Genomic DNA, 9,089 nt, shown 5'->3' on the forward strand with positions numbered 1-9,089 from the left:
GGGGCGATTAAGCTGGCAGGGGGGCAGTGGGGGCAACTAGGCTGGCGGGGGGGCATTTAGGGGCGACCAGGCAGGCAAGCAGGTGAGTGATTAGGAGCCAGCAGTCCAGGATTGTGAGAGGGATGTCCGACTGCCCGTTTAGGCTCGATCCCCAAGATCAAAGGACCAGACACTTAGCATATTAGGCTTTTATTATATAAAATTATTATTCTTTTAGTCCTCATCCAAGGATATTTTTCTATTGATTTTTAGAGAGAGTAGAAGAGAGAGGGAAAGACATAGTGAAATATCAATGTGAGATATTGGTTGCTTCTTGCACGTGCCCTGACCAGGGCCCCGGTCGGGGAGGAGTCTGCAACTGAGGTTCGTGCCCTTGACTGGAATCGAAGCCAGGTCCCTTTGGTCTGCAGGTGGATGCTCTATCCACTAGCCAAACTGGCAAGGGCTTGTCCTTCCTGTTTTATACAGAGAGATGGAACTGGTGCTGGGACTGTGACAAAGCTGGTAGAAGAGAGTTGTATACATAAAGTTTGGATTCTTGAAGCAGGAAAACTGATTTGAAAGCAGCAATGGGAGAACGGGAGATTTTTTGTTGTTGTTTTGGTTTTGGTGACTATGGATTTAGGAGGAAAACATTGACTTGAAAGGATGCAGAAATAGCAGTATCACCAGGGAACACCAAGGTTTCAGTTGGGCAAGAAAGAGGCCTGGGCTTCTGAGAAGAGGTTGAGGGTATGGGAGAACTTTTGGATAACAAATCAGGAGTTTCAGAGATAATGTTGAGAGGGTTAGAGAATGGTGGTGGGGGTGGAGGTAAGGGGTGGTGTTGTCTTGGATCAGACTGGATAGAATACAACATGAAGGGAAGAGATTCCGATTGATAATGGATTGTTTTAGCTTTGACACCTGGAAGAGACTGATCCACAGGGAGGCAGGGCATGGCATGATTATTCCTGGAGGGGTCTTGCAAGAACTGGTGAGTAATCAGCTTGAGCTATGGTCTTAAAACTTGAACAAGATCGGGAGGGGTGGGTAGGGTAATGATGGGGGCAGTGGGAGGCCATACCTGTCTTCTTCTGCCATCTAATTATCCTTGTCTTCTCTCTTGGAGTATTTTCTACTCATTTCTGGTCCTCTGAGGGCACCTTTGTTTTTTAGTATATGAATGAGCTATTTGATTTTCTCCTGTTGATTTCAGGGTTGGGGGTGGGAGGAAAAGGTTGCAGTTTGAGCTCAGTGTGCCATCTAGATCTGCAGACAGAGCTTCCGTTTTCACCCCATTTTCCACTGACTATGGGTTGCAAGGTCTTCTCTCTGCTTAGCTACTTCAAAACTAGTCTTTCCAGGGTACACAGTTACTGACTAACGCTTTCTCAAATGAACAACAAAGCAGGCCAGAATATAAGGAAAAAAAATCTCTAAATGAAGGGAGTTCAAGTACATTACATTTGTCATTCCATCAATTTCATTTCTCCTAGCTTCCCATCCTAAATGTCCTCTGGGCTTGACCCCCACGGAGACCAGCAGGAACAGGGTTATTTCCTCTCAAGACCCGAATGTGTGCACTGTGGCCTCATTGGGTAGGAGTCCTACACCTACCGCAGCCAGCATCTTTGATCCAAAGTCCCTTCTTATAACTCACGACTCAGGCAGGACATGCCTGAGCAGCTTCACAGGTGCCATTTTCCCCAGGGCTCACAAGCTCAATGTTTTACAAGTGCATCTGCTCCTTGCAGACTTTTGGCTGCACTATCAGCCTTGGGCTGAGAAAGAATAGTTGACGCTGGCTATCAAAGCTTTGTCTAAATAAACTGGGACCTCACTATATCTCTCTTGGCTATAGAGCTGGGTATATGGACAATCCATCTTGGATGCTCTCCAAAGTGGGGATAGTTCTTGAAGTAGAAAAAAAGACCTCCTTATAAGGAAGTTTCACCTACGAGGAAGGCCCCCAGCGTTGGCTTCCCAAACAGCGTTACGGTGGAGCTCCAGGGTATCGGAGCCAAATGCGATTCCCCCTGCCCTCAACTGAAGTCCCCGCCTGGTTTTTATGGGCCAGACATAAATCTGAGAAAGTGTTTATAAAATAGACTGGGTCTATCTGGAAAGCTTAAAAAACAACTTTTATAGGTTAGTTCTTAGGAAATCAATTTGAGGCTATTTAGAGAAATTGCTTTTGTGCAGAATGGGGCTCTTCTCACCTTATCTTGCCCTGTCCAACTGGGGTGTGTGGTTCATTCAACAAAACAGCACTATTGATTTTAGGCTCCGCACATTCTTAGCTGCAGGGAGGCCTGCTTGATGATGCTACTACGGAAGGACAGGGGGAACCTTTATGAAATATTTATTAGTGGCCTTCAAATCTCAATGCTTTTCTTTCTACCTAGTTACACCATTTCAAGTTTGCATTCCCACTTGGTATTCTGGCTCCCAGTGAAAGCGGGGATGGCAGGAGTGGCTCTGACCCACACAACTCTTGTGCTGGTAGTGCCTGTAAAGCAGTCTGCGAAACCTGCCAGTTTTGTAGGTGAGAAGGCTGATGCCCTAAAAAAAGGACTTTTGCCCTGACTGGTTTGGCCCAGTGGATAGAACATCGGCCTGTGGACGGAAGGGTCCCAGGTTTGATTCCAGTCAAGGGCACATGCCTGGGTTGCGGACTTGATCCCCAGTGGGGGGCGTGCAGGAGGCAGCCAATCAATGATTCTCTCTCATCATTGATGTTTCTATCTCTCTCTCCCTCTCCCTTCCTCTCTGAAATATATGTGTGGCTGGTTTGGCCCAGTGGATAGAACGTCGGCCTGCGGACGGAAGGGACCCAGGTTTGATTCCAGTCAAGGGCACATGCCTGGGTTGCGGACTTGATCCCCAGTGGGGGGCGTGCAGGAGGCAGCCAATCAATGATTCTCTCTCATCATTGATGTTTCTATCTCTCTCTCCCTCTCCCTTCCTCTCTGAAATATATGTGTGTGTGTGTGTATATATATATATATATATTTAAAAAAGGGCTCTTTTTTTAAACAAATATCACTATGTGCACAATTGGATGCTTGGCCGTTGGTGGGATACAAAAATTCAGGGACAATGTTCTTGTCTTCAGGGAGCATTATTTATGACAAAGGAGTCAGAACAAATAACTGCAACATGTGGTATTATGATAAGAACTGTAAATGAGGAGACAAAACAAAATGCATTGTGCTGGGGTTTGGGTATTTAGGAGGAAATGAACACTTTGTTGGGGGAGTGCAAACTGGTGATTATCAGGAAGTACTTGGCATTTAAAGGCAATCTGGGTGAATTGGTAGGATTTTTGTCCAGTGTGGATGAGAGATAAAAGTCAACCTACTGTAATGGAAAACGCTGTGGCATAAGGAGGAAACAGCAGGAAGTCCAGTTTAGACAGAGAATAAACAACAGTAGGGGAAGAGTAATAAGTAACCTTGGAGAGTTGGATGGGGGCAAGATGACAGAGGTCCTTGAAGGTTGGAGTGAACCATGTGACCTATTGGCAGGCAGTGCTGGCCACTCAGGAAGTGAAGTGGATGGGATAGGACAGCAGCAAGAACTGCAGGAACAGAAACAATAAAACAAGAGGAGGACCAGGAATGTGTTCTGTTCCAGAAACAAGGACTAAAAGCGGTTCAAAGAGCAGGTCGTGGTTCAATGTGTCCAATGCTCCCAAGAGTAAAGACAAGGGTGGAGAAATATTGGGTAAGGAGCCTGATTTCAGGGGTTTGGCAGGGAGTGGTTGATGAGAATCTAGAGACAGACTATGGAAAATTCCTTTTTTGAAAAATAAATTTTTATTTATTTTAGAAAGGAAGGGAATGGGAAAGATAGAAACAATGAGAGAGAATCATTGAGCTGCCTCCTGCACACCCCCCACTGGGGATCGAGCCCACAACCTGGGCATGTGCCCTTGACCAAAATCAAACCTGGGACCCTTCAGTCCGCAGGCCGATGCTCTACCTTCTGAGCCAAACCGGCTAGGGCCTCTGGAAAATTCTTATGAATACTTTGCTAGTAAAGAAAAATCAAAGGTGGCTGGAACTCTGATGAGGATGGTACTAAGCTTCTGAATGCGTTCCTTTTTGTCCACTGGATCACGAAGGCAAGCATTTCCTAAACTCTGAAAACCTAATAGTGCTCTTTCATTTCCTTATGTCACCATTAACATCCTTGGATTTAGAAATCTAGACCCGATCTGACCATCATGGAGCTGAGAATTGTCCCAAGCTGAGAGGGGTTCTTGGGTTGCTGAGCAGATTGGGGGACTATGCAGCAGGGCGGGCTCACAGCTCTGTGCTCTCACATCATCTCAGGACCCCAGGGTTGTGTCTCATGATAGCAGGCGTTCACAGGGATCTGCAAAATATAACAAATAGCCATTTGGATTATCCCGACTCTGAAGATCAGATCAAAGGAGGTTAAATTGATGTGTTGCCCCTTTACTCAAGCATTTGCCAAATGTCTCATTCTTTTAGAGATGATTTTGAGTTTTGTAGAATTAATACTTTTTCCCCCCCCAAGCATATTTCTCTCAGTTTTCAAAAGGTTGGGTACTTGTGGGAAATTTAATCCACATGTTTATGATTCATTTTGACTCCACTCCTTTCAAATTTATCTTTGGAGCATGAGTTGGTACTTGAGAAGCCTTTTAAAGTTTGGGGCTTTTAGAACCAGATAGTTATTTTGCGAGTTGTGTCTTGAAAACACATATCAAAAATTTTAATAAGATCAAAACTAAGAGTTTGGAGGGTCCTTTGAATGTAGCAAACTCCCAACGCTCAGCAGTGTATTTTCAACAGTAAATCTGTAGGCAAAGAATGGTAAAAGTACACAGGGAGTAACTTCGCTGAGTGGCACGAAGGGGTATCTGTGTTTATAGGAGTGTCATCTGGTTGCTTCAAGTATTCCCCAAGACGGCAGGCCTGGGAAGCATCGTGGTAGCCGTGTCCTCCCTGGTAGGCCCTACTTATTTTTTATAGCTACTTATGCACAGATCCTTGAGCTGCTGGAACATTCCGGGTCACCTCACAACAAGTTCAACCCCCTAATTTTATAGATGAAGTTGAAGCACAAAAAGGTTAAATGTCTTACTCAAGATCTCACATACCTTAGTTTTAGAACCTCTTTACGCTTCAACCACATCTATTTCATCCCAAAGAGAAGACTATTTGATGGGAGTCCAGGTTACCCCACAGGGACTTGGGGTTGAGTCTGGGGAGAGCATGGTTGCAGTTTTGGAAAGTGGAGAAAGAGGTTGAACACTTATTTTCACACGGAGAGCCCTCTTTGAGTTTCTCTCTCTTTTAGACTGCCTGTTTGGGGTTGCTTCACCTCTTTGGAAGAGTGGGGTGAAAAAGGACTCTGAGGAAATGGGTTTTAAAGCCAGACACCAGGAGGGGGTCACATGGGAAGAGTGGAATAGTCAGATAGGTAGCAGCCCTGTTTCTACAACCTTGTCTAACAAAGATTTTTACAGCAAGCTGGCTGCTCTGTAAACAGATGCCCTCAGTACTCCAATGGATACATATTTCCTTTTCCAGAACACGAATGCTTATTGAATGAGTCAGTGGGTGACCATTCTAAGTATGTTGGATTCACTCAGTCACCGCAGGGGAAATCTATTGACCTTGGATACAAACTTTGGCCCAGAACAACTACACTTGGTTATTTAGTTTAGTTGTAAAAAATGTGGGAAATAGATGCATATCAGCAAAGGTCTTGGTCTTTGTTTAGCAAGGAAACTAGTGATGAAATTTATGAGGGCTTTTATCAGAGTGAGGTCAATAGAACATATTCACACACATGCCATTTAAAATAGCATCTATTTGTTTTATAAATGATTATCAAAGTACTATATGTTCAGGGTGGAAAACTTTAAAAATGCCATAAGTATAAAAAAGAAAAAATATAATTGCACTACTTAGAGATAACAAATGTTAGTTAACATTAACATTTGAGAGTTTCCTGTCTTTTAGTGGGCTTATGTATTCTTTTATTTTACTTTTTGTACAAAACATACTATTTTTATATGTTGTAAACTGTTTTGATTTTTTTTAAGTGTAAAGGTCAAAAGGAGAAAAAGAGGTTTCATAAGCATCTAAAACCAATGGCTGTGGTGTTACTGGGTCTCTGGCACTGCTATGAGAGCCAAAGCATTTGTAAGACCCGAAGCGCTGAAGGTCACGGATCTTGATTCTTCACATGTTGTTTCCCTTTCTGTCTGTCTGCTTTTCTTCCCACAACTAATTACCAAGCTCAGTTTTTCTCTACTCGCTCGCTAGTTTCTTTTCACATGTACTTTTTCATTTCTTATATTTTGGCTCGATATGACTCACACACAGCCCTTTTCTACCTCATGGCTCCTCATTCCACATACTATTTGTGTGACATTTTCCAATTCAAACTATTCAGCGAGAGAATCTGATTTATTCAGCTAATAACTCATCTCTATTTGAGCACCACTTTGCACACGGGCTCTACTATAAAGTTCTGGTCAGTTGGGTCAGATTTCTCTAATCTATACAGGTGTGGCCAGATGATGAGGAAATTCAGACAGCATTTAGAAAATAATATAAAGACAGTAAAAATCACCTTCAATCCTGGTAATCAGTAATAAACACTGTTAATGTTTTCATGGTTTTCAGTCATTCTTAAATATGTGCATATACATGTGTGTGTATGCATGTGTGAGTATGTATTATGAAAAATTGATCACATCTCATTTTTTTAGCCAAACATTATATTTTGAACATTTTTTATGGACATAGCTATTTTTCCAAAAGCTGATTTGTAGTGATGTGTACAACTTTATGGGCATACCAGCACTTTATTTTACAATTCAGTATTATTGGGCACATTTTGGGTCTTGCAGTGGGAAGAGGAACTCTGCTCCTATAAGTGGCACATAGTGACAAAGAGATGTTCACTCACTAGGCAGCTAAAAAAAAATGCCTAATATCTTCTACAGGCTCTTCAGGTAAATAATTAAGTTTCATGAATATAAGGACACTTGCATTTTGTCTGTCTTTTTTGGGACCATATAGGATTTATTTTGATGTGTGACATATGGAAGAAATATAACCTTTTTCCTAAAAGTTTAACTTATTGCCCCCAAACCATTTGTTCAATATTTATCATTTTTCAACTGATTTGGAATGTCATGTAATTTATTTCCTTGGTTCTCAGATACAATTGACTGTGGGATTCACCTCTGACTTAAAACCATCATAATTTGATGGCAGTGTATGTAAATGCAGCACTTGCATCGTCTCACAACCACATCAAAATTACAACTAAACCACGGAATAACCATCATTCAGAACCACCTGAAGTCTTGCTGAATAGAAATCCTACACCTAAATATTTAAAGAAGAAGCTACATCAAGACTGGCAGGAGGGATTGAGAGGCAGAATGAGCTGGTGCCATACCCATGTGTGGCAGATAAAAATAGGGAGGGATCTCTCAGCTCCAAAACCCCCCCCCCCCCCCCCCCCAGGAACCAGAGATCCCAGACCCATACCAGGCCTCCCAGGCCAGGGTTCCAATGCCAGGAAGAAAAGTCCCCATACTTTATGGCTGTAAAAACCAGCAGGGATTGTAACTGAGTGAGATGGAGGCTGCTGGAGTCCCAGGCAGTTCCTTTTAAATGGTCTGCATACAGACTTACTTGGACTCACTAGGACATTAAACATTATGAGAACAAATGAATGGAGAGAGATTAAAAATCATTAGAGTTTAAAATTCTTGAGTCACATCCTGATAACAGAATTATTAAAATAAAGAATAGAATCATAGCTCTGGGCGGTGTGACTCAGTGGTTAGAATGTCAGCCGGTGCACTGAGGGTTGCAGGTTTGATTCCTGGTCAAGAGCACGTACCTGGGTTGCAGGTTCAATCCCTGGCCCTGGTTGGGATGCATGCTGGAGACAACCAATTGATGCATCTCTCTCACATCGATGTTTCTCTTTCTCTCTCTCTCCCTCCCTCCTTCCCACTCACTCTAAAAATCAATGGAAAAAGTATCCTCAGGTGAAGATTAACAATAACAACAAAAAACAACAGACCCATAGATAGACAGTAGGCAGAAAGCTCTTGTTGGGGTGTATGTGCTGGGGTTTTGTTGGAGACAACCAATTGATGCATCTCTCCCACATCGATGTTTCTCTTTCTCTCTCTCTCCCTCCCTCCTTCCCACTCACTCTAAAAATCAATGGAAAAAGTATCCTCAGGTGAAGATTAACAATAACAACAAAAAACAACAGACCCATAGATAGACAGTAGGCAGAAAGCTCTTGTTGGGGTGTATGTGCTGGGGTTTTGGGGGGATTGGGCAAGAAGAAGAAAAAGAGAGAGAACTCATGGACATGGACAACAGTGGTGATTGTGGGTGGGGAGGGGGTGGGTGCAGGTGGAAGAGGGCATAGAGGGGATGAATGGTGATGAAAAAAATTTATACTAATAAAAGCCTAGGTGACCCTTGCGCGTGATGTCGTCACAAGATGGCCTCCACAAGCTGGCCACATGCACAGCAGAGGCGGGTCCCAGCAGCCACTCTGTGTGGTGAGGCCTGGGGGTCCTGTGGTTCCACGCAGCGCAGAGGAGGCCAATCTGCAGAGGAGGTCAGTCCCGGCATCTCCGCCACCTTGCACAGAGGAGGCGGTCCCGGTGGAGGAGGTGGGTCGCGGCAGGGGAGGGCACTTGGGGGTGATCAGGCTGGCAGGAAAGCGGTTAGAGGGTGATCAGGCTGGCAGGCAGAAGCAGTTAGGGGCAATCAGGCAGGCAGGCAGGTGAATGGTTAGGAACCCTGCAGTTGACATCCCCTGAGGGGTCCCAGATTGGAGAGGGTGCAGGTTGGGCTGAGGGACACCCCTCCTTGCACGAATTTCATGCACCGAGCCACTAGTAGTAAAATAAAAGAAAAATAACCATGGTACTAAATTGTCATACATACTTGCTTGTTTCTATCTTCTTGTACTGACCTATTTCGGAGCATATTATTTTAATGGTTATGAGTTAAACTTTGTTTTGGTATATGGTACTTTATTTTATTTATTTATTTATTTATTTATTTTATTTTTTAAAT

This window comes from Myotis brandtii, unplaced genomic scaffold, assembly GCF_000412655.1.
Source record: "Myotis brandtii unplaced genomic scaffold, ASM41265v1 scaffold461, whole genome shotgun sequence".
Lineage (NCBI taxonomy): Eukaryota > Metazoa > Chordata > Mammalia > Chiroptera > Vespertilionidae > Myotis > Myotis brandtii.